The sequence below is a fragment of the Bemisia tabaci genome, chromosome 2 (genome assembly GCF_918797505.1).
Source record: "Bemisia tabaci chromosome 2, PGI_BMITA_v3".
NCBI classification, from domain to species: domain Eukaryota; kingdom Metazoa; phylum Arthropoda; class Insecta; order Hemiptera; family Aleyrodidae; genus Bemisia; species Bemisia tabaci.
This window is the reverse complement of record NC_092794.1, coordinates 78,750,523-78,777,263: the sequence shown is the minus strand read 5'-3', so window position 1 is coordinate 78,777,263 and position 26,741 is coordinate 78,750,523. Positions and strand designations below refer to the sequence as shown.

Below are 26,741 nucleotides of genomic sequence, written 5' to 3'. Positions count from 1 at the left end.
ATACAACATCCTTGCTCTCAGCACCTATTGCTCTCGAAGGAGCACTTCAGACACTTTGCTGCGATTTGCCAAAGATCCAGGAGTGGCAGCTGCTGGCTAGTAGGGACGTGAGGTCCTCTCTGGGAATTTGAGTTTTTTTTCCCAAGCCCTCTGACTGATTTTCAAAAATTTGGGCGTTTTTTGAAAACTGAGGGTATGCCTCACAGGTGCCTCTTTATGGATTTGATTTATCTCCTTCCATTCAAAAGGTTTTAAACAGGGAAGCTGACTCTATGGATGGCTTTCACACTTTCAAACTCAACATACTCAGGATAAAGCGTTTATCAGAAGTGTTGTAAGGAGGATGAGTCTCATCACCTCTCTGACTGAATTATTCAATAGGTTTCCTTTCTTTACCCTCTGTCCTTCTCTGGACATCTTTGAATTTTTTCATCAGTGTCATTATCAGTAAATGAATATTTGCACTGACTAAGTGATGAATAAAATTCAGGGTAGTTTACATTGCATTCTCTGTGTACCGTTTTAAAGGATATTTAGGGCGATTATCAATTAATTGTGCTGTCCTGATAAAATCCAATCCATCACATGATTAGTGGCATTGAAAATACTTCAATTTTTTTGTGATTCATGAGCATTTTGTAAATAATCAGTTACCAGTTTGAGATACGCAGAAAAAAGAGTCTTTTTAGACTAAAATAATTTTAAGTATGAAAGATTTGGAATTGTAATTCTGTATTAGACTCAGTGGCAGATTCAATTTGTAATTAAATTCTGTTAGGCTAAATTGTGACATTTTCATTGCTTGTCTTCTAAAAACTAATGTCAGAAAAAGCCCTATTTCAGACAAAAAGTCAGTAACAGGAGGTATGAGTCTAACTAGTGTACATTTTCTCCAGCCCGAAGTTTAAAGTCGAGGAAAAGTATTTTGAATTTGAAAAGAGGTTCAACTGTAAACAATAACAATGATCTTATGGAGGGATAGAACTACAACTCTTTCTCTCAGTTCAAAATCTGTGTGACGTGGTATCTTTCTGCTGAACTTGGTCCTTCATCTGGTACAAGTATATTTTAAGGTTATGAGGACTTTTTAAAGAATAAAGCTCTTTACTGTTTCTACCAGAAAGCCAGTAGATGTTTAAGAGGTCACTAGCAAGTTGCAAATTTTTTATCATTTATTTTTATCTTTTATCCTGAAACTTAGTTGCGACTTAGACTCACTAGTATTACTTCACAAGGGCATCATCACATATCATTCCGGTTTGTGAATTTGACTTGAATTTTTTTCTTTTTTTCTCTTACTTTTAGTTTCCAGAATGATTGTTAGGGTGTTTTTCATTACTTAGCTAACTCCAAAAAACACTCAACCAGCTTAAGACGCTAAGTTAAAAAGAAGGGAGGGGACATGCAGCTTTTTTGGAAGTTTTTTGGCTATAGTTTAGAACAGCTGCTACCGCAAACCCAACTTGTGACCGCGTATCTGAACTGCTGTCGGAGTTTACCTGTAAGGTCACTAATTTTTGTATCACCTCATTTCGCGATTTTCCATTAATCGTCTTCAAACATAAGATAATATTCTGTAATAATTTCACGGGAAAAACCTAAGTTTTTAATTCTGAAAAGAATAGGTTAAAACTTGTACCCAGAAACATTTTGAACGCAAATAATAAAGAAAGGAGAATGCGTGTCTACCCGTAAACAGATCACATGCTACCAGCAGATGATAAACAGCATAACTGATCACAATTAATCAGCGAATGGATAATTGGAACTCTGAAATCGGATAAAAGGGTTGGTGGTAGGGGTGGTCGACGTCTCAACATCGCCATGAGTCCGGCTGCACAGGGTAAGTGCCGTTTGTCCGCAAAGCGTGGGAAAAAACGCCTTGAGTGCCACCCGCGTCCCGAGTTTCCTGGACGTATGGCAGTCTATCGTCACAACCTCGCCTCTATGAGGGACGTACGGCAGGCGCCCTCCCCCATATCTCTGAAACCAATAAAGATAAGACTTTTTTGACTTCACCTTTGAACAGAGCATGCTTCAATTAGTATAATTTCACGTCGAACTCAAAAAAAAAAAAAAAATGTTGGCGCATACCGTGTTTTTCCTTAGAACGGCAGAATAGGGGAACTTATGATATTCTTAAAGGCCGTTTAAGTAGCTTAGACACCCATAACTCATGAATTTCCTGAATTATTCAGTACCGATTGCCACCACTCCTCAATGTTAACTTTTTTTGCAGTGGCTGCTATTCTAAACTGCTTCTGTTTTCTCCCTCTCCTTTGCTCTATGGAACATATTTTGGCACACATTACAGCATATGAAACCAAAACATTAAGAAACAAATTAACCTACTTATTTTTTTCCTTTGCTTTTTTTGAATTGATAAGACACTGTTGATAAAGAGTAAGGGTGATTCAAGGGACGCCATATTTTGTGTCAGAATGACACACAATATAGCGCATCGATTGGCTCCATTTTTTTTAGCTACTCATAATTTTCCTCGAATTTTGAGATCGGAATTCTGTCGTCAGGAGACTAAAAAATTCACTCATCAATTTTGACAAACGAATTTAACGTAATAAAGGCGTGATTTTTTTAGAGGAAAAATATCGCATTAGAATGCAGTTTCAATATCAGTATTGAATGCAATATTTTTCCTCGAAAAAAACCACGCCTTTATTACGTTAAATTTGTTTGTCAAAATTGATTTGTGAATTCTTTTGTCTCCTGACGACAGAATTGCGATCTCAAAATTTGAGAAAAATATTGAGTTGCTAAAAAAATGGAGCCAATCGATGCAGTATATCGCATGTCGTTCTGACACAAAATATGGCGTCCATCGAATCACCTTAATGGCTCTAGCTGCATAAAAATGGTGGCTGGTTGTGGCAATTTTCGTCTATAAGTGCGGTCGCTTAGCCCAAAAATGCACGATTATATGCGGTTTCTGGCTACCAACGTGATTTTGGTCTTAAAATGACCTTAGGCCCTCCTTATTTAGAAACCACTGGGAGCCACTTGCGCTCTCCCGCCAAAATTTTGGAAAATAGCAACAAAAATCGGGTATTTTCAAACTATCTCGAAAACGGCGGCAAAAATCGAAAAATTTTCTCTGTCAATAAAGTTTCGTCGTGAAAAAGCGGTATAAATGAAGTACTCTTACGTAATTAATATGAGGAGGGAGAGGGGCGAGGTCCTGCTAGACCGTGAGCCAGCATGGGGTAACCCAACACCCCCCTTCCCTACCCGGTGAGAATTTGTAAAATGGTGATTTTCTTGAAGCTCTAGACTAGTAGAATAAAATTATGTTTTTTTAAGCGAATCCTATCCGGGGGGGGGGGGGGGGGGGGGGGTAAGCCCCCCAAACCCTATATTCCCTCAGAATTTCGACTTACCCCGAATTTTCCCGTTTTTCTGGAAACGGCTTGATTTTAGAGCAAAGCTCCAACTAACCATTCTGAAAGTTCGTGAAATTTTATCCCAAAACTGTTATGAGTAACTTCAGCCATGACCGGCGGCAATCCCAAAATGGGGGGGGGGGGAGCTTATGTTAAAATATCTCATTTTCCCAAATTACTGTTTCGCAACTATTTCTCGCCAATAACGCGGAGAAGGTTGGTAATATCCTAAAATTGTTACTCCCAACAATGATTTAGCATTTTTTTTTTTCATTTTAGGGGCAGTTTTACTCCTCGTGGGGTGAGGGGTCCCCCAGAGTACCCACCCTACAAAAACCGTCAAGATTGGCCGCCTCCTTGTAGAAAAGTTAAACGGAAAAATAGACAGCAAAATGAAAACAAATAGTGTTTGTTCAGAGAGTACATCTGTGTGACCTCTTATGGGAGGTGAAAGGGAGGAGGAAGCACACTCTTCCCCCCCCCCTCCAAGAAAAAAAAATAATATCGAAAAAAGTTGAATGAACTCGAAAAATCCCCTTTGAAAGGCGACGTTCAGAGCTTGTCACTGAGAGGCTCACACTAATCTGGGAGGGGTGCTAAATAGCTGTCAAAGTCCCCCCCCCCCCCTGAAAAAGTTGATTTCACTCCTGCTTTCTTTAAGTTATTGAGGGCTTTTGGCCTCATTCTTCAAGAGATTCAGTCGATATCCATTGCTCTGTTACGGAGAGATGTCCACCCATGCTCCTTTGTTGGTGGTATTTTAAGGTGAACGTAGTATATGTGAGCAATGTTCCTAATGAAGCATTGATGATTTACTCGTTTTTATGTATGGTTCACCAGTGAGCCTCTACAAGGATGTAGCAAGCTTAAACCCATGCTACTGAGCCCTAATGCTGCTGTTGCACCATATATTCCTGAGAAAAGCTCGAACCGTAGCAGTTGAAGGATAGTAATCAGATTTTTTTTGAAGAATAGTATATACAACATACAAGATCCTCTAGGTAAGCGATCATTCTACACAGTTTTAGATTGATCAAGGCAGTTGAAACTTGGAACAGACTGTTGATTTTCCTCAAGATTTAACAATACAGATTTTCGCCATGCTGCAAGAAAGAAATGTTTGTGTCACAACCTCCCTAGTATCAGAGTTATTGTATAAACATTTTTTAAAAAGTATAAACCGTAAATAACCACAAGCTAAAGAAAATTCATTGTTTATATAATGGGTGTAAAGTTTTTTAGTTAAAAGTTTACATTTTTAATAAGCTTTTTATGTAACCCTTAATATAAAAGTTTATAACCAAATTCAAATAGTGTATAAAATGAATTTTCATCATTTTTCCTGGTTGGTAGCGCACTCTAGTTATGAAGTGTGCAAGTTTTTTTAGGTGGTAACAGCGCACTCTAGTTATGAAGTGTGCAAGTTTTTTACTTGGTAGTGCCCTCTAGTCGTGAGGTGTACAAGTTTTCTGAAGATACATCACACATTTATTTTTCGGATATAACCTTCGCATTCAGATGTTACACAGATTAATTAGACACAAGAGACATGTCATGTCACATATTAAATACAAATTAATTGACTCACCAATTCAGCGTAAAATCTTCGTGGTCCTGTGAAGATTTGAACCCGCGTCGCCAGGGTTATGAGCCAGACACGCTACCAACTGAGGTAACGGAGCTCCTCGGCAGGTTCGCCGAATTATCCCCTTATAACTCGTCTCGGAGCCACTAATACCTCTAATAATACCTATCCCACGCAGTCCGAGAGTCGAGGGTGTTTATTTAAACACTCCAAGTGGATACCCGGAGCACCCTGGTCGAAAAGTTTTGATTCACCGAAACACACCAGTGGTAGAAACTTGCTCACTTTTCGATTCAAAGAGATACGCAGACTGCAGTGTCTAGAACAAACTGCCGTAGTGTTTATTTTACCCGCATTTTTTATAGGTGGCTCGTGTTAAAAAAACAGAGTGTGTTTGCAACCACCCGTGCTTATGTATATATAAATCGTGCAAACAATTTTGTCTGCCATAACACGCCAAACACTAGCGCTCGAAAGTTTTAACAGTGTTTTAAAAAATATTTTATATAACAATTATATAGAGTAATATATAAAAGACTCATTAACAATGTAAACTAAAAAACTTTACATCCGTTATGTAGAATAGTTGCTATCCTTAACTGATGAAAATGAGATAGGTTTACGTGAAGGTCATTCAGATCATTTATATAACAATTATAATAAGCAAATTAAGCAAAAGGATACTATGCGTATGAAGAAAATTTATAAAAACCCTTCCTCAATTATGTAAATTTTATATAAACGTTATCTTCTGAAAATATGAATAATTATTTTCGTGAGCATTTTATATAAAACCTAATATACACAATATTGTGTTAGTTTATATAATAATATATAAACTGTAGTTAAAATGGTGCTTATGTAACCGTTATTAATTTCTGATACGTTCGTTAGGAAAGGGGAAAGTGAATCTTGCTACTAGGTCTGAAAACGCCTGTAAATCATGACACGTATCAGATCCTAACGTACTTGCAACAGAGTTAATATTAATTACTCTTTGATGGTTGACACTCTGTAACACAAGAAGCAAAGTTTATTTAATGTCATGGGCATATCGAAGAAGGAGCATATATATCTGTAGAACGAAAGCCGATGGAGGAATATTTATGAAGATTGTTGTCGAAACAATGCAAAATTATTCACTTGTCTGCTTCTTTTTGGTTCGATTTTAATTGAATTTGCAAGGTAAAGTCAACTTTTACGCCGTACTGGAAGTAAGCAAGGTACTCTCTTCTCCATGCGTTGAACACACTTTTTTTCTGTGAAAATATCGGGCATGTTTGTTTTGAGTCCATTCAGTTAAGAGGAGTCCATAAATTGTATCTTGTTCATAACGTTGCTAGGCAAATTTTCCAATTAAGGGAATTTTGGTTGAGGGTCATTTAATCATGAAAGTATCCTCCAATGCCCTACTTAATCGCTTAGTGTTTTTCATAGATACATTGTGGTATGTGTCGGTAACGAAATGAATGATAAAATAATTTTACAAAAGTTCCTACACGCTTTGAGCTTATACTCCAAACGCTTCCGTAATATTGACATAAATATAAAAGTGTGCCAATCCATCAATTGGGAATATACTCTCCTCTGGTTTAGTAATTCCCAAAAAACGAAACAGTAGCTCAACGTCCTCGGACTTCGGCGTGATCGCATGTGCCTTCAAATCTTAAAATTCTCCTCCTGCAGCTGAGTTTCCCTGTTCCTCCCAATATATCAATACTGCTTCTAGATTACCCTCCCTTTTTTAAGGATGGCTGGGGGCCTATGATGCCAGACACTCCATCCCCTTGGTTAAATTATATTAGTGGTCGCCTTTTAAAGGGAATTTTTCGCGTTCATTCAACTTTTTTCGTGATTATTTTTTTTTGGGGGGGAAGGGGAAGAAGGTGTGGCCCTTCCCCCCTTCACCTCCCACGAGAGGTCACATAGATGTACTCTCTGAACAAACACTATTTGTTTCCATTTTGCCGTCTATTTTTCCACATTACCTTTCTTCAAGGAGGCGGCCAATCTTGACGGGTTTTTTTTGGGTGGGTACTCTGGGGGCCCCCTCCCCTCACGAGGAGTTACGTTGCCCTTAAAATGAAAAAATATGCTCTATCATTGTAGGGAGAAACAATTAAACGATATTACCAACCTTCTCCGCGTTATTGTGAGAAATCGCGGCGAACCGGCAATTTGCGCGGGAAGTTGAGATATTTTGATATGGTTGCGAAATGTCCTCGTTTGAAAGCATATTAAAAAGTTTCCTGTCCAAACTTTGTATCAACATTTTGATTTGTTCAAAAGTTTTAAGGCAAAAAGATTCACAGGATGTTCAACTATGAACCCCCGCCCCCTATTCAGGTTAATTTAGCAGGCTAAAATATCACAAAATATTGTCCGTTGTATGCTTTTATGAAATTCCAAAAATAAGAAAAATCTAGGGGGAAAGGGGGGGTGTGTTATAAATCTATGTGTAAAGTAATGCCGTGGCGAGTAAAGGACAGAATTATATGACCTCAAGGTCATCCGTTTACCTATAACATCATAAATTTTAAGTTAGAAGTTTAAGAAAGTAGTTTAGTCTTTCAAAATTTTTACTGTGTGGTGAGAATCTCAATATGATTTTTGAATAATCTATTGTCACTTCTGTTAGGCTGTTACCTCAAATATTTTTCAAACTGCGCCCACCTCATCTCATCTTTAGTGCTTTGAAATCATCATATTCATTTACAGGACCTTTATGACTTAACAGCATGCAGCAAAAAAAGCAGCTCGGGGAATATTACACAGAAAGTTATCACTCATAGGATGCGTTGTGTGGAGCAAACCATTTTTTTTCTTATCAAGTATGTCCATGTGAACTGAGAAGTATTGACAACTTAATTATAGAATCTTATTAATGGTGTGCAATAATTAATTTCTATGGGCCTGATATGTACTATTTTCTCACAAAGAGGATGTCTCTGGAGGAACTGAAAGGTACGCAATTTTAATCAATGAAAAGAAATGTCTATGGTGAAACAGGAGCGTACTGGCACACCGGGACATGTCCCGGTGCGCTCTCCCGCCCTGGCGCCCTGTTGCCCCACTGCTTTCCAGAAAATGAAAAAAAAAAATAATAATAATCATGTAACAATGAAGATGTTAGAGGGCGCCTTCTTGTTAAAAGAGAGCATGCTTTCTTATTTAGAGACAGGGATCCCCTTTCCGGACAAGTGCGTAAGGGAACAAGGCAAGTTGGTGCACCGAAGGTGGTGCTGAGATCTTGTGGTACAATTCTCCTCATTTAAAACCACGTAAAGTGACTTGAATATGCGAAACCATTTTTCATTTATTTTTTCTTCAGAATGGCTTAAAACTGCGTCTAAAAAGGTTTGTTTTTCAAAATTTTCCGGGTGAGGACCCCCGGACTCCCCACCAGACCCCTCCTTCCCCTGTGGCGGCGCCCTCAAAGTGTCTGTCCTGCGCCCCTTTAAGGGTCCCAGTACGCCCCTGTGGTGAAACAGCAAAAATGCGTACCTCGGTTGCAGAGATTTTAAATCTTTGCTCTTATTTTATTTTTAAAGACTGAATCAATATTAGGTATGGCTTGAAAGGAGGGGTATCGATAAGTGCCTTCCCCATCCCCAAGGGGCTTTTTTGGCCCCCCTAGAATCTGGAAACTTATGTGGGTTTTCCAAATTGACTCAATGTAGTTTACGGAAATAATCATGATTTGGTCCATAGGCCACTGGATACGTGTCAAACGGTTGCCTACACATACGTCTGCAGGCGCATTTTAGCGAAAATGCGTGTTTTTCTAACACTCCGAGGCTTTTTTGACACCGAGCGCATCGTCTAACCAGAACGAGCTTTTAGTATGTTATCAAGGAGGCTTTAAGACACATTTTAACCTTGGTTTGGTTTTAGTTAGATGATGTGCTCATAGTTAAAAAACTTTTTCAAAATTCGACTTTTAAGGGACATCCGCAAAAATCTCAGGGAATTACGTCGTTAGGGGTTTTTTTGGCTACAATTAAAGATAATCTCCTTGTAAGAGTTTAACAAGGCTCGATAACTGCCCTCGATAATACATATATGTAGCATGCATACAGTTGGAGAGACGTGTTTCCCTAAGATTTTGGCGGATATCCCTGAGAAGTTGACTTTTGAAAAAGTTTTTTTTAACTATGTGCGCAACATCTAACTAAAACTAAACCAGGGTTAAAATGTCTCCTAAAGCTTCCTTGATAACATATCAAAAGCTCGTTCTAGTTTGACGATGTGCTTGGTGTCAAAAACGCCTCGGAGTGATAGGAAAACACGCATTTTCGCTAAAATGCGCCTGCAGACGTATGTTCAGGTAACCGTTTAACACGTATCCAGTGGCCTATGGATCAAATCATGATTGTATCCGTAAACTACAATGAGTCAACTTGGAAAACCCACATTAATGTCCAGATTCTAGGGAGGGCCAAAAAAGGCCCTTATCGATACCCCTCCTTTTCAAAGAAGATTCTTCTTAAAAAGAAGAAAAATCCTCGAAGTTTTTAAGAAATGGCGTTTAATAGTTTTCCATGTAGAAAATGAAGTACAACAGGAAGTCTCCATATCTGGAAACCGAAATTCGCATTTCTGTCGTTTCACCATTGATGTCCTACTGGATAACTATAATATACGAGTTTTATGGAGGTTTTAGATTAAACAAGAATAAAAGCAATAATTTTTCCAAATAAAACCATAAAAAAGTCAAAACATGTTTTAAAATTTGAGAGAATCAGGAAAAAAAAGTTTGTCTCTTTCAACCTCATTTGCAAAATGAAGTAGGCTACAAAGTTTAAGTTGTCATTAAGTACAAAAATACTTGATCAGCAGCCGCCCCCCCCCCCCCCGAATACTGAACTGGGGTCAACCTTTTTTACTTAAGTAAGGTGCTCATCTTTTTCAAGAAGTTTTAGTTAAAGTCCTGTTTCAATCAGATTATTCTGTTCTATTACTTTTGACATTGTTTGCTTTTCTGTTGTTGGACTTCGTAATTTACCCTTTCAAGCTTAATTGTTCAAATGCCTCTTGCAGTTAGAACAGGGCTAATAGTCAAATCTGATACGATATTTTGTTGTTTTGAAAAAATAATATTTTGCTTGAAATAATCTCAAGTTAAATGGTAGATAAGGAAAAATATTTACTTAGTACTTCGTGTCTACTATCTTCAGGGTGGCCCAGACCTACCGTACCAAGCCTTTTTTTCGGTTAATTTGGGTCGTACGAAGTCCAGGATCGCAGAGATGAATAGGGAATCGACCCCAAGGAATCCGAATTTCATGGTCTCAGAGCCCCCTGGCGGCCCTTGGGGGTAAAAGGGGGGTCCGTACTTCAAAAGTTAGGGTTTGTATCAAAATTTTGAAATTATTTCATCGGAATCAGAACGTACGGAAATTTTTATCTCGAATCGACACCAAGAAATCCTAAATCGGCCCATCCGTGTCCAAAATACCGACTCCTAAAGGTGGGGGACAGAGCCCCCTTTCAAAAAAATTCAAGTTCGTTAAATTGACGTGGAGACTCGGAAAAAATGTGTATTCATGGGTAATCGGAATCCAAAGGAAGGAATTCAAATTTAAGGGTCCCGTTGTCCTCAGAGACTTATCTGATGGGGCACGGGGGACTCTGAACTTTTAAATTTAACCGGTGTAGAGGTTACCCCTGTGCCCCATCAGAAAAGTCTCTGAGGACAATGGGACCCTCAAATTTGGACTCCTTCCTTTGGATTCCGATTATCCATGAATGCACATTTTTCCCGAGTCTCCACGTCAATTTAACGACTTTAAATTTTTTGAAAGGGGGCTCTGTCCCCCACCTTTAGGGGTCGGTATTTTGGACACGGATGGGCCGATTTAGGATTTCTTGGTGTCGATTCAAGATAAAAATTTCCGTACGTTCTGATTCCGATGAATCAGGGCCGGATTTACCTATAGGGCACTGGGGCACTTGCCCATAGCGGCAAATTTTGAGGGCGGCAAATTTTGGCACTGGATTAATTGAAAGTTAAAGCGAGAAAAAAGGAAAAAATGGAGACAGAGACGGAGCGAAGTGAAAAAATGAGCGGCAAAATGTATGAAGGAAGGGAGTTGACGCTTGACGGGAGCGGCAAAGCTGCCGCCCCTTAGGTCCGGCCTTGAGCGCTAGGATGATCGTTCGTTGGAGTGATACTAAACAACACGGCAATTTTAAACATCGAGGCAGACTTGATAATCAATTTAGACGTTGATGCTCTGGTTGACAGCTTTGCTAAACTGAAAACCCGGAGAAAAACTTTTTAACCTGATCTTCCGAAAATACATTGCAACTAATACATTGAGCTACACTAGCTTCAACTTCGTCTACATTTTATTTTTGTCTCATCCATCCATTCCATTTTATATATTCGCGGCGCATTTTGAAGCAGCTACGCGCACGCGCCCAGGCGGCGCACGAGGGGGGGGGGGGAAGATGAGATGGCGTGGGAAGTTAGGAGTGCGGAGAGGGGTAGGGGGAGGAGGGGATACTGTTGACAATATAGTGGCGAAATATTGCAGACCCAGGGGCGGCAAAATGTAGCTTGCCCAGGGGCGGCAAAAAGCTAAATCCGGCCCTGCCGATGAAATAATTTCAAAATTTTGACACAAACCCTAACTTTTGAAGTACGGACCCCCCTTTTACCCCCAAGGGGCGCCAGGGGGGCTCTGGGACCATGAAATTCGGATTCCTTGGGGTCGATTCCCTATTCATCCCCGCGATCCTGGACTTCGGACGACCCAAATTAACCGAAAAAAAGAACTGGTACGGTAGGTCTGGGCCACCCTGTATAAAAATTTTTAGTGTAAATCAACACTCTCCGCATAGAAATGAAAGCTGCTGCAATCTAAGTTCATACTTTTCTCATCAATACACTACCTGTTGTACATTCAATAAAACCCACGTAATTGAGTATCTATTTAGCTGCTGCAATGAACAAAAGTTTCTTATTGCTAACAAAGTTTCATAAACAAGGTTTTTCTTTTTTTGCCTTATATCCCCCCCCCCCCCCCCCCCAGGGTTTAAAAAAGTTAGTCATGAAACAAGTTATTTTCTTTCAATCTTAATCTCTCTCGTATATGAATAGTTTGATTTATTTAGAGACAATTCATGTTTCTCTTCTTGAATTGTATTTAGTGTCCATCTGTTTTGGAACACGTAAAGTCAGTAGAAAGATTTCTATTTCAAGTGCACAGTCGAGCTTTACATTTTTTATGAGCTTCATTCCCTGTATCTGATAATAAGCGTTATATTTTATTTCTTTTTAATAAAAATTGCTGGATCCTCCAAATCTTCCTCACCAACATAAGGTTAGTTATGCTAATGGACAAAAAATTACAATGAAGAATCAGTTTCCAATCATTAGGTGTTATCTTGTAAATGCATTTTGAATCTTATTTTATTGCATTTTTTTTCATTTTGAAAGGGCGGCCTGTTTCAAGTTGGCAACTTGTACCTAATGAAAAAATGTGTTTGTATAAATATTGTTAATACATTCTGTTGTAAAAAAATAATCTGAAATGTGTTTTTTTGAGTTCTCCGAAAATTAAACGTAAAACCCTTCATCAGATAATTATCAAGATGACACCAATTAATCTTTTGGTGGAGCTCCACCAGAGTGTGCCATTGTTCAAAGACTTTCAAAAACCTTTTTGATGTTCCCCTCCCCCTCGCCATGGGCGTAGGAAAAGGGGGTAGAGGGACCTGGCCTCCCCAGCATCGAAAATAGCATAATCTACCCCCTGCCCCCTCCAGAAATTCTGGAAGGTGGAAAAAATCCACGTCGAGGAAATTGATCTTGTTTAATGTGGAGTTTTAAATGAAAATACCATGCTCTTTCAATTAATATTTTTTAACATTTGTGTCACGGTAGCCACGGAGTATGTCAAAATCTAGGTAAAATTTAAAAAATGTTCCGAATATGTCGAATACAACAGTTCGAAAGTATTTAGTGAAGAAAAATACTAAATCATGATTTTCTCGCAGATATTGTTGGAAATGCGTCCTAATAAGATTTAAAATTTCAAAAATTTTGTTCCATCCCGTAACCTAAGTCGACTCAAACTCTGACCATTTAGCCAACAATGAAGCCTTGAAACGTGCCGCAAACGCTATATTCGTCGCGAAGAAAGTCACTCACAAGGCAAAAACATGACGTACCAGTCTTGGGGGAGGGGGAGGAATTATCCGGAATCTAACTTAAATTGCTGAACCTATTTGACTAATTGGAAACTGTCGGATAATCTATGCCCCCTTGCTTTTTTCCGCGGAAATTAGAGTTTACTTTTCCAATGATATTTTGACGCCCATAAAAATGTCTGTAATTTTGACCCGAGAAAGGCAAAAACACACTATAAATAATGGAGCCTATGCGACTGTCGCAGGTGTACGTTCAATCCATGCCCCGTAGCAATTTCTCTGAACGAGCATCTGGCGTTTTCTGGAGTTATTTAAAGGTACTGGCGTGGGCGAACTGGCGAGCGATACAGCGTATCGATCAAGTTAAAGAACTAGTCAGATTTTGAATTTTTAGTCTGAAAAAGGGGTGATAACCCCTGCTTATGAGCCTGAAGGAATCATTCTAAACCAAAAAAATCAGTAATATTCAAGACAATTTTTTGGGAGAAAAACTCGCATTTGATACCGATGTTCTCTTTTTATTTAAAAACGGAGTTGTTTTGTGAAAATTTAGTTCCTCTCAACTGGATCTAATTCAGCAGACGGAACCTGCGCAACTGCAGTGTTGTGTAAACCGTGCATCTTTTTTCTTTTTCCAAAAAAAAAAAAAAAAAAAAAAAAAAAGCCTATGGTAGACGAAATACTAATATCACGTACTTATGTACCTATCCTAGGGGTACCATATTAAATACTTAGGTACTTTATACAGTATTATACTTTTATCTAAAGGTAGTAGGTATCTAATATGTTTAAAATACAATTACCTAGCATTTGCAAAAAAGAGCCAAAATTTGTCAGGACCCATACTTACAAATGTGTATTTGGTATTTTTTAAATACATTTTTTCGCCAAATCGTAACTCTGATGAGGTTCTATAAAATGCAAGAAGTTCGACTAAAATATCTTTCAACAAAAGAAAGATAAAACTGTTCAAAAATTGGAAAATCTTAAAAGGCAGAAATACGTGCATGTATACTTACAGGGTGTCTCAGACCACCCGTACCAGGCCTTTTTCTCGGTTGGTTTAGGTCGTAAAAAGTCAGGGACCGCGGGCTGGCCCTGCTAAAAATGATGAGTAGGCTATTCAGAATTCGCCGACGCATATGAGTAGAACTTCCTACTTATATGAGTAGAAATCCTACTCTTATCACTAGAATATTCTACTCATAAGAGTAGAAAAGTTCAACTCATATGAATTAAATTTTTTTCATTTTTCAAAAGTGTTGTTTTTGACCAGGAGATTCCGATATCATATGTTAATTTGAAAAAGAAGAATATTTTGTTCTTATAATTTTTTTGATGCGGTGACTATTTTCTGAGATATCGGACACGGTAGATTTAACGCTGAGCTCATGTGAGTTGAAATCTCTAGTCATATGAGTTGGTATCTGGTCATATGAGTCGGCGAAAAGTGAATAGAGAAATTCTACTCATATGAGTTAAATTCTATTGATATAAGTTGAAATTTTATTCATATGAGTTGAAATTCTATTCATTTGAATTGAAATTCTACTCATATGACTTTGATTTTCTACTCTTTTGTACTCACCATTTTTAGCAGGGGGGTAGGGAATCGACCTCAAGGAATCCGAATTTCATGGTCCCCCCCCCCCCCCCTCCCTAGGGGGGAAAGGAGGGGTCACGATCCTAAGTCGGAGTTTCCGACAGAATTGCGATTCGATTGCGTAAAAAGTGAAAAGTACGAAGAATTTCACCTGAAATTGACCCCTACAAATCGCAAATCGGGCCTTTTTATGCCCAATTATCATCATTTAAAAAGGACCGTACCCCCTTCTTAATTACCTTTTGGTCGCAAAATTGATGTAGATTTTCCGGAAAAAGATGGCATCTTAGGTATCGACCTCAAGGAATACAATTTTCAGGATCCCTGAGTCCCCCTAGCCTCCCTTAGGGATAAATGGTGAGCGAAATTCCAAAAGTCAGGGTTCCCTTTCAAATTACAAATTGATGGCATGTGGCATCCAAATTAAAAAGTTCAACAAATTTAGACTTTAACCGACACCTGGAAATTTAAATCGACCCAGTCAATGCCCAAAAACATGCATCCTCCTGAGGAGGGGGCCGGTGACCCCTCAAAAATTGCTCATTGGTCGCAAAACTGACGGATGGTATGCTAGCGAATTGACAACAAGGAATCCGAAATTCATGGTCTCCAGCGCTCCCTTGACCTCTCTTCAAAAAATATGGGGGGGGGGGGGGGGTTCGGATTCTTTGATGCAAATTCACTAGCATACCTACCATCTTTTTCCGCAGAATTTACGTCAGTTTTCCGACTAATGAGCAATTTATGGAGGGGACACCGGTCCCCTCCTCAGGGGAATATTTTTGGGCATCGACTGGGTCGATTTAAACTCCCAGGTGTCAATTACAGACTAAATTTGTTGCACTTTTCAATTTGGATGCCATCAATTCGCGATTCGAAAGGAAGCCCTGACTTTTGAACTTGTGCCCCCCCCCCCCCCCGATTACCCCTAAGGAGGGCGAGGAGGAATCGGGGAGCAAGAGAATTGGATTCCTTGGAGCCGATTTCCGAAGGTGCCATCTATTTCCATAGAATCTACGTCAATTTTGCGAACACCGAGGAAATTATGGAGGCGGCACTCTCCTCCTCTTTAAGGGATAATTTTTGGGCCTAAAAGGGACCGATTTTGGATTTTTAGGGGTCAACCTCACGTGAAATTTTCCGTAATTCTTAATTTTAATACAATTCTATTGGGAACTCCGAGTTATAGGATCGTGAACCCCCCCCCCCCCTTTACCTCCCCCCCCCCCCCAAAGAGAGCGGGGGCTCGGGACCATGAAATTAAGGTCCCTAGGAGTTGATTCCCTATTCAACCTCGCGGTCCCCCACTTCGTACTACCTAAACCAACCGACAAATAGACCTGCTGCGGGTGATCTGGGACACCCCGTAAAATGAAGTATAAAAAATATTTATTGGACGGGAAGGGTGGGGAGTGGAGAAAATATTGATAATTACAGCCTACAGCATGAATGTAAGGCCCTAGCGGTGAAACGACCTCTGCCTCGCCCGCGCGAGATGGAGCGCCGCCGATATGCCGCCCGCGCGTAACCGGGAACGCGCAGAAAAATCGCTATAACTCAAGAACGAATCGTTTCCTCAAGGTCAAGCAAGATATGGTCGATGCAAAATTCCATGGAAAATCACATCAACAGGTTTTTATTCACGTAGCAACGATCGCCTGGAGAGGAGAGACGAAAAACGAAAAAAAGTCGAACCTTCAAAATCGGAAAAATCGATTTATGAGTACCTACCCATAATATGGGGTGAATGGGGAAAGGCGGGTGAATAGGGACAATTTTGATTTTTTTCCGTTTTTTAGTCATGACTCAGTATGTTTGGCACCTACAGAACTCTTTTTTTTCGAAAATGCATAGTTTGGCATCCTCTTTAAATAACTGGTGAAATCGGTGTTGTTTAGTGATTGCATAAAATGCCAACATAGCCTCAAAACCAGACCTTGAAAAAAAGCGGTAAAACAAGCTGATAACGTACCATGCAAGTGGATCACGAATTGAAGAAAAGTTTTTTTTTTATGTTATCACATTTTGACATCATAAGGTACCTTGCTCATCACCAAAAATGATGAAATTTGCTCGATATGTAGGTGGTATAAAAAATATTTTTCTCCAAAAAACGAGCAGTTGGGAGTCTATCATAGATTCAGGCACTGGGGAGGGGCTTTCTTCGACATTTTTCGCCTCTTATCACATCCTTTGGAATACTTTTATGTACCTATTTCATATTCTGAGACTTTTGAATACTGCCCTGGTTAAATTGAGGAATTTATCTTTCATATGTATCTCACAATGATCAGGGCGTAAAAGACAATTGTCATATGTTTGCTTCTTACTATTTAATTTTTGTTAATTAAAGACATGTTTTTTTATTTATTTCCGATGACATGTTTTTCCGATTCAGATTCGAATTTCACTTTTTTCAAAACTCAGGTAATGTCTCCATTCACTCTCCGGATAAGAGAATGGGAACAACGCTTTATTTACATTGAAATCTGCTGGTGTCCCTATTCACCCCAGTGGAGAATGAATAGGGACAGCTAGTAGGTAAAGAAAACAATTTAAAATAGTTAAAATTTTCGTATCATCACGATTTTGGGGAAAGTAAAGGACTGGAAAGTTCACAACTTCCTGTTAAAAAAAACACGGAATTCTCGAAATCAGTAGGCCACAGACGTGCATTTGTGTAAAAAAACTGTCCCTATTCACCCCATATTACGGTACATTAAATTACGAAACCGTGCAAACAGCATTAATATTCTTGTAGAGAATGTTTTTTAACGTTTTTTTAGCCCAAACCGCAACACTTATACCCAAACCGTTTGCGAGATATCGAGTTTTAAAGTTTGGAAAAAATTGCAACTTTGCCCCCCTGCCCCTCCCCCCTAATTATCCAAGGGGCTGAGATTTTGCCCAAGCATCGAGAACACTTTGTACAACACCTGAGCAAAGTTTGGGCAAAATCCGGGGGGGGGGGGGCCAAAATCGGCGTTTTTGGAACAACCTCTTTAAGCGCATAGCATAAAACGTTGCGAGATTTTGCGTACAAACAGACGGATTTTCACCCCAAGTCAGTTCGAAGTTCTTAATGCGCTGATTTGCTTCTTGGTACTTACTAATATTTTTAGAGGGTTGGGAAGTAACTGGCTTTAAGTTGATCGAGGATTGATACCTTCTACCAACTGGCACTCACTATGGTTCAGGCTAATGATTTTTCGCACAGTGCAGTGTCCTTAAGGGCGGATGGGAAATAATTCATATCTGATCGAATAATGCATCGAATTCAATGAAATTTTGACAGTGTTAAGTATTCATCATGCTTTTGCTTGTGTTAAAGTCAAAGTTTCCAAAATTTCCCAAATGATTGAATACGGTTTTGCCAAATTTTGCCAAATGTGCCGTTATTTTTCCACTTGTTTTAATGACATGAGTACATCATTTGTGTGGGTAAAAGAGAGAAAACCAACCTGAAATCACAACAAATAAGGCTTACAAGGGTATAGCTGGCCCTCTCATAACACCTCCATTTTAAATACAGTGTTGCCAACGCGCCTGGAAAAAACATTTTTTTTACAATAATTCAAGGATTAAAATGTATAGATTCACGCAAGCTCGCTCCAAAAATCGACTGTATACTTACAGATGCTAACGATGCATATTATATTTTTTAACTCTGGGCCTAACAAAACTAAGGTCTATCCTTTCTTTCATTCCGAATTTTAATGCTGCGTGAAATGAAAGCTGAAAAATTCAAATATACACTATAAAATAATGAGGTTTCCGAGGATCAGCATGAGAAAAAGGACGAACACTTGGATTTGATCATATTACAAGTCTTTAATAAAAAGGAAAAGGCATTTCTAAAAATAAAAAATTCAGCACAGTAAAAAATCACCGAAAATTTACAGCAAAATTAAACTTCACAAGAGACAAGAGGAAAAAGAAAGATAAAAACAAGAAATCCATAAAAATACAAAGAATCCATAAAAAATACAAAAAATCCATAAAAAATTCAAGACATTTTGTCAAATTTTTGTCTGAGACACGTTTGCTTGCGAACAGTTCTCGGAGTTTCCCCTCAATTCTTGTTGTAACGCACTCCTTTTTCGATGCCCGTGTCCACAAGTCGAAGAGATCTAGTCCAGGCGCCTGGTAGCTAAAAATGGGCTACCTGGAATTTCGGGTACACAGCGATTTTTTTGACCTACTTTATGTATTTTGGGTCGCTGAATCCGAATCTGAAGTTTCCAACCGCGTATCTGGTGAGTATTTTCCGTCATTTTGAAAAAATGGCCTAAAAAGGCCTTTTCTTGCGGTTTTTTTGATATAGCGGCTACGCATGAGAAAAAGTCCCAGATTTAGTTAATGTTTTGAATAGCTGACATAATTTGGAAGAAAATGGTGTATACATATGCTATAGGTTTGCCTAAAAATTGAGGAAGATACAGCATCGTGAACATCGCGCCCATTCACGTTTTCGCGGCGCACCCGTCATTGCGCGATCCGGCTCGCCGCGGTCAGCCAAGTTCCGAAGCGTTCCAAAGTTCCGAAATCCGAGGTTCCTCAATTTTTGAGCAAACTTAGCATATTCATATACAATTTTCTTCCAAATTATGTCAGGTATTCAATACATTAACTAAAACCGGGACTTTTTCTCATGCGTAGCCGCTATATCAAAAAAACTGCGAAAAAATGCCTTTTTAGTCCATTTTTTCAAAATGGCGGAAAATACTCACCAGGCACGCGGTAGGAAACTTCAGATTCGGATTCAGCGACCCCAAAAACATAAAGTAAGCCAAAAAAAATCGCTGTGTGCCCAAAATTCCAGGTAGACTTACCAGGCGCCTGGACTAATCAGAGTTTTGCAGAGCAAGACCTTGAGACAGAAAAAACGATATAACTTTATTATTCGCAGCCAGACGCAGATGGGACTTGAAAATTCAGAATCTACAGGAAATTTGCAATCATTATCACTTGTCCAGAAAATTGATTATTTTAGGTTTTTCTTAAAAACGTCTTTAAAGTTTAAGTAAGAGGGAAGAATATTAAATTAGAGTACCATCGAAAAACGTGCTCAAAAGTAATGTTTAGAAGTTGAAAAAATAATTTTTACGATTAAATCTTAATTAAATAACTTACCAGGAGTGTTTGTAGTCATTTTTATCACCAACCGGACATTTGGTATACCGTGTCAATCAGCCTTGAGCACTGCTATCACAAACACTTGTGCGTCATCGGCTATACCGGTCACCGCTAGAGTCCCTTTATACTGAGAGTCAAGACAATTCGGCTCATGGATGTCACAAACGGGAATAAAGATTACAGAAATTGAACGTTTTTCGTAATCTTTGATCGGCCCATTCTCAAATGCCTTTCTCCGTTCCTCCTCTCATTCCGTTTGTTCCTTGCCGAACCCGTAATTCCCTGGTCCATTCCAGATTATAATCTTTGCAATTGGTGAAAATGTAATCTTTATTCCCGTTTGTGACACTGTGGAGGCCTAAAATACGGTAACCAATAGTCAGAAATGGTTTCAAACTATTGTCTTGACTCTCAGTATAAAGGGACTCTAGTCACCGCGCGCGGAGCTTAAATCTCATCACCTCCCCTCACGCCAATTCGATGCAAAATCAGTAAACTAACATTGAAAATAATACCACAAATGTCCCCATTTTTCGTATATCTCATTACTTATTTCATTTTATATGTTCGAAAATTTGACTTATTTCCATTGGACACTGCACTGTGTTTCGGTGATAAAATGCGTGATCTACTTATACATAGATCAGCTATAGTTCCATAAACCTGGTGGTGTCGAACTTGAATCTATCATGTTCTTGCTGCTTTAAAACTAGGAAATTATGGATGATTTTTGCATTGTTGGGGGGTTTGTAAATGAAAACCTGAAGTATGTTAGTATTTTATACGTTTATTTTACATTTTGGTGATTCATAATACCATTTTTTTGTTAAAACAAAATTAATTCTTATCCGCTGAGGTCTGTGACAGTAATAGAACCGCTCAAAAAATAAATTTATTTTATGAATAACATTAGTGTGTCATACAGGGTGTCCCAAAAATCCCTTGCACCCCCAAAAAAATTTGACTGAATTAATTTTTTGAAACGAAATTTTAGGGATGTTCGTGGATCAATGTAACCTCCTTTTGGGGTCCCTCAAAATTTTCGACCTCCCCCCGCGGGACGGGCTTCGAACTCCAACTTTTTTTTCCAAGTATAAACTCTCCTTTGTGACTCATCAATCGAAAGAGAATAATTTAAAAAAAAAAAAAAAAATTGGCGCTAACCGCAGGCCAATATCTTGATTTTTGACAAAATGGCGGCTCGTCGTAATTCAAAATAACGGAAATTTGACATATCCGTTTGTTGACGGATTGGGATGAAACTTGGCATCCGAGGATTTTTCGGGACGAAAAAAAAATTCTGGCATTAGTTCTCCGGAAAATTTGTTTCTTTTCAAATTGTTTGCCGCTATTTAGAAATTATTCAGAATTTCAATGACCGAATGAAAGGTTCGATTTTCTCGTGCCGAAATACCCCCGGATATCAAATTTCGTACAAATCCACCGATAAGCAGCCTAAATATTCTCCTCCTGCTCTAGGTTGCCATATTGACCGCCGCCATTTTGAGAAGAATGAAATTTTCCGGAAAACGAATGCCAGAATCGTTTTTTTCGTCCTAAAAAAAACTCTTGGATGCCAAATTTAATCCCAAACTGTCATCAAAAACGGAGAGGTCTTTAAGCAACTTTTCGTTCATTAAATGTTGACGAAATCCGTGAACAGTTTACGAAATGAGCCATCAAAACCAATTTTCGTCCTCCGGTTGTGATTAAATGGGCGTGGCCTAGTAGTCTAAGAGCCAGCTGCATTTTTGGCGCCACTTCTCCGTCACGCTTGAAACTTTGTGGAAACATAGTTCTGACCTCCCCAGTAACGGATTGGGCAATATCAGACTTCAAAAGTGGTGCGTCTGGCCGCTGCGCCCCTCGAAAAACGAAAAAAAAAGTGTTCTAAATCGCACAGAAGAGCCACTTTTCGGCTCCTGAAAAGTACTTTGACGTTCTTTCCTAACCTCCATATTGTGCGAACGTATAGTTTTAGTACATATTAACTCAATTTTAGCCCCGCAGACGAATTAAAGTCCATGCGGTCGATCAGCAGACCCCGAAAATGGCTCTTTCTTGCGATGAAATCGAACAAAAAAGCCCTTTTTTGGCTCCTGGAAAGTGCTTTGACGTCGTTCCCTAACCTTTCTATTGTACGCACGTATAGTTAGGGTACATAACTTAGTTTTTGTCCGGCAGACGAATTCAAGTTCAGACGGTTGATCGGCCGACCTCGACATTGGCTCCGCAAGCATAATGCACGACATTTGAGATTACGGTACGACCTCTCCATGGTGCATGGACTCCACGCATTCACCCCCCTCAAAAACAGGTGCATCAGATCCACAGGTCGTGGAGCCCACGTACCAAATTAGAGAGAGACAGAAAAAAAGTGGTGCGTAGGGCGGCCCACGCTCCTAGCGCGCAGGGTAAACGAATACGCCTTTCATGACGTTGCTGCAACACATTCAAATTCGGAACCTTTCTGAAAACAGCAGAATAAATATTATGCATCGCAAAGGAAGCAAAAAAGGAGAATGATAACAGTAAAGCCTCATTTTTGTAGGATGGAAAAGTTAATCAATGGCCGTATTTCATGGTCATATAATCGCACTTTCCAACAATTTTCCGCGTTCCAGTCGATATTAGGGTGGTCCTTAATTTTGAGTTTTTGGAAATTTAAAGTGGGGAACCTTCAAATGGTTCTGTTTATGGAGAAATTAACGCGAAAAGATACTATTGGGGAAAACAAATTCTAAAACGCCCCAGATAACAATTTCAACGTTGACAACAACGTAGAATTCCACGTTTCTCGTGAAATCTTCCACGTGGAAAGCAACGTGTACCGGAACGTGTAATTCTACCTGGATGTCCGTGTATTAAGTACCGTTTCCGGAACGTTCCCGTGTAAACGTTGTCAGCGACAACCAGGCGACAACGTTTACAGGAACGTTTCAGTGTCCACGTCGCTCGTTGCAGGAACGTTGCAGTGTCTACATTGCAGGGACGTGGCAGTGACTATATTGCACGAACGTGCAGTAACATTAGAATCCATTTTATTTGCAAAACATAGTGTGGCATTCATTTTTGGGCTTTTCACAGTTTGTGCGCCTCTCCCCATCCTAACGTGTTTACGATTAGAAAATTTCGTTAATTATCTACTTATTTGCGATAAATGACGATTAATTAAAATACAATCATTCACTTCATAGGCACGACTTTCATTTACCTACCACCGGGGCACAGTGAACAAAGCGACGCTAGCGCTCCTATGGTTGTCTCGGGGAAACATTTGTTTGTGTATGGTGTTAGCTCTCTATAGGTACTTTATTTCTATGCTGTGCATCTTCAGTTTGTTGACAACGGTAATTACATGATACATGATAACAGGTCATTTATTTTGAGGGAAGTTTTTGCACATTTTAAATATTTAATTTCTGATTTCTTTTGGCGTTAACATTATGAATCAAGGAAAATCTACTTGCTATTTTCGAATGCACATGTCTTTGGGTGTATAACCCTGTACTGAAAAGTTTACTACTATTTCAGAATCATCACGTTATAAGGTTATGTTCATGAAAACTCCTACCGGGGAGTGAACAGATTGGCCCAGATATTCCGGACCACATTTCACCAAAAACTGCTGTTTGTCAAACCGCCGTCAACACCTACCAAGCGGCGAGTAGGCCTTCGGCTGTGCTCGGCAATCTTCGTAGCCAATCAGGTTGCCGCTCGCCGCCCGTAATCTCGAAGATGGTTCGGCTCCTACACCTACACCCAATCTACACCACCCTACATTTTTCAAATTTTGGCATTCGGCCTGATTCTCCTTTCCTCTTTTCCGTAATTAATAACAATAAAAAATTCATTTAGTCATTACTTAGCGGCACCTTGACCAATTTGTGCCTAGAGCCTCTACAACTTGGCAAGTTTGGACGTTACCTTTTGAACATTTCATCCCTTCCCTTTGAATACTCTTCACATATCACGTGGGACTTTTATCCCCATATAGAACCTAGCCTTACGGCAACGTTGTCATGAACCTTGCCGCATACCATCCGCGATAGCGTTGCCGCAAATAGGTTGACGAAACCTTTCCGCAACGTTCTCGCGAAATGTGTGGAAGACCCACCATTTCGCGACAAGCTTACAGAATGGTTTCCTTAACCTTGACGCAGAAGTAATTGCTGAAGAGCTTTTAAGGAAACGTTACCGTAACCTTTCCGCGAAATTAAATTAGCAAACCTTTCCGTCATAGGGTTATGGAAGCCTTACCATGAACACCTAATTACAAGCATTTCCAATTTAACGTTGATGTAAGCGTTCCATGACAGTGTTTCCGCTAACCCTTTGCTACCTTACCTTACGGCAACCTTGACGCGCCAAGGGCAAAGGGCAACCATTGTATGGAACATCCTTCGGAAACGTCGACGCAACGTTACCGGCTAAATGCTCGCCGCTGCCTTTCTGGAGAAAGGGTTCTGCAACGATTCACCGGTAAGCATTCCCGTCTTGCTTTCCGTCAAAAGGTTACGGTAAAGTTACTGCGGAGTCCCTTTTGAAGTGTTTCTCCAATCAAGGCTAACGTAAGGTTACCGTGGCAAAGTTTCTCAGAACCCTTTTATATCTAACGTTACGGCAACCTTTACGCGCCAGGGGCAAAGGGCAATCGATGCATCGGCATTTTCGTGGAAACGTCCGCGCAACGTTACCGGCTAAAGTCATTGGCGCGATAATGGCACTCGCGGCAAGGCTACCTCAAAGTTATAGTGGCACTCATGCGGAAACCACTGGAAAAAAAAATGAAATCTTAAAATAAGATTTTGTGCACTCTTGGAAATTTTTCTCTTGATCCAAGCGGATTTTGCATTGAACCAAGAGACTTGACACTTGAGTTAAGAAAACGGACTCTTGGATTAAGATGCCAGCACCCGGGCTCTAAATGCAAGAAACTTGGTTTCTTAAAAGAAGAGTTCTGAATCTTAACTCAAGATTAACTCTTAACTCCTTCCAAGAGCCTCAGGGTTCTTGAATGAAGTTTTCAGGTTTCTTGAATCAAGCTTTCAGATTTCTTGAATCAACCCTTTACGTTTCGTAAATAATCACTTGGAGGGGAGGAGGGTTCGGTTTAATAGTTCAGCTTTTCTTAACTTAAGATGTATGAGTCCACATTTAAAGAATTACTGTGAGAACGAAGTGATGAATAGTGGCGAAAATGTTATCTTTGGCCACGGCCGCCATCTTGGATTTTGAAATTTTGAAAATCTAACCTGAAATTCGAGTTCCCCTTTGAAAAATACCCCCGAATACCGAGTTACACGAAAATCGAGCGAACAGGAGCTGACTTAGCATTTTAGGCCACGGCCGCCATTTTGGATTTTGAAATTTTGAAAATCTGACCAAACATTCGAGCTTCTCGTCGAAAAGTATCCCCGGATACCAAGTTTCACGAAAATCGAGCGAACAGGAGCTGACTTAGCATTTTAGGCCACGGCCGCCATCTTGGATTTTGAAATTTTGAAAATCTGACCAAAAATTCGAGTTTCCCGTCGAAAAGTACCCCCGGAAAGCGAGTTTCACGAAAATCGAGCGAACAGGAGCCGACTTAGCATTTTAGGCCACGGCCGCCATCTTGGATTTTGAAATTTTGAAAATCTGACCAAAAATACGAGTTTCCCGTCGTAAAGTACCCACGGATACCGAATTTCACGAAAATCGAGCGAACAGGAGCCGACTTAGCATTTTAGGCCACGGCCGCCATCATGGATTTTGAAATTTTGAAAAGCTGACCAAAAATTCGAGTTTCCCGTCGAAAAGTACCCCCGGTCAGAGAGTTTCAAGAAAATTCGTCGATAAATACCCCCTAAAACCTGAAATTTCATCTATAATGCTGTGACGTCACGCGACAGGATTGAACCTGTTGAAATCTCGGTACAGTAGCTTTATATAATTCATACTTTCTAGGTATTTTAAAGGACAAAATACGAGGGCTGAAAAATAACTTTACGGATGAAACTTAGAAAGTTTTAGTTTCGAAAAGGTTTAAGTGCTCTGAATGAAGTAGTAAGGACGAAGAACAAGCTGCATAACTACTAGTCGCTCCTAGAAGGGTTTGTAGGGATATTTCGACCTCACTCTTCATCAGCAGCTATAGTTCAGTTGGTAGAGCGCTCGGCTGTGAATCCAGTCGCCGCGCGCCGTGGGTTCGAATCTCCACAGGTCCGCTCGAGATTTTACGCCGCAACATCTCTCCATTGGTAAGTCAAATTGTCTAATATATGTCTCCTTGTCTCTCTAATTAACTTGTGTAATACTTGTATGTACTGAATAAATCACTAAATAGTTGATGATGTGTGAACAGAAAACATGTACTCTTCACAAGTAGAGTGCGCTCCTGATCAATTTTTGGAAATCCTGATCTAAGAAAACAGAAATCTTGATCCAAGAAACGATGGAATTTTAAATTAAGAAACCAGGTTTCTTGGTTCAACAACTTTCGGATGCTAGATCCAAGAAGCATGTTTCTTGTCGCCGCTTTTAAGCAACCAGGACTCTTAAGTCAATGCACCATTGCATTGGTCTATGAAGGTTTTTTTTCCAGTAACTTCTTCGGAAAGGGGTCGGCAACGTTGCCGAGGAAATGGTTGCTCGAACGGCAAGGTTACCAATACCTTGCCGTCAGGTTGCCGATCTCGTGCCGTACCGTTACGGCAACGCTGCCGACGCGTAAGCATCCAGGATTGCCGGAAACGTTGCCGCGGTAACATTTCCGGTAGCCTTACCTCATTTCCACGGCAAGGTTACAGTAATGTTACGCTAGGGTTTTTTTTCTATATGGGTCTGCATATTTACTTGGCTTTTTTCGTAAAGGATCTTT

General features: G+C 39.7%; 1 long non-coding RNA gene across 2 annotated transcripts; it reads right to left on the bottom strand.

The window, feature by feature from the left end:
* Positions 1-1,583: 1,583 nt before the first annotated feature.
* LOC140223891 (uncharacterized) lies at positions 1,584-20,255 on the bottom strand. 2 transcript variants are annotated; one of them, XR_011899192.1, is made up of 2 exons: positions 19,877-20,238; positions 1,584-1,983 (listed from the first exon to the last, which is right to left on the bottom strand). It is a non-coding gene; the product is annotated as an uncharacterized lncRNA (long non-coding RNA). The 2 variants fall into 2 exon arrangements; XR_011899193.1 differs by lacking the exon at positions 1,584-1,983 and adding an exon at positions 18,555-19,613 and having other exon boundaries at positions 19,877-20,255.
* Between the last annotated feature and the right edge of the window lie 6,486 nt (positions 20,256-26,741).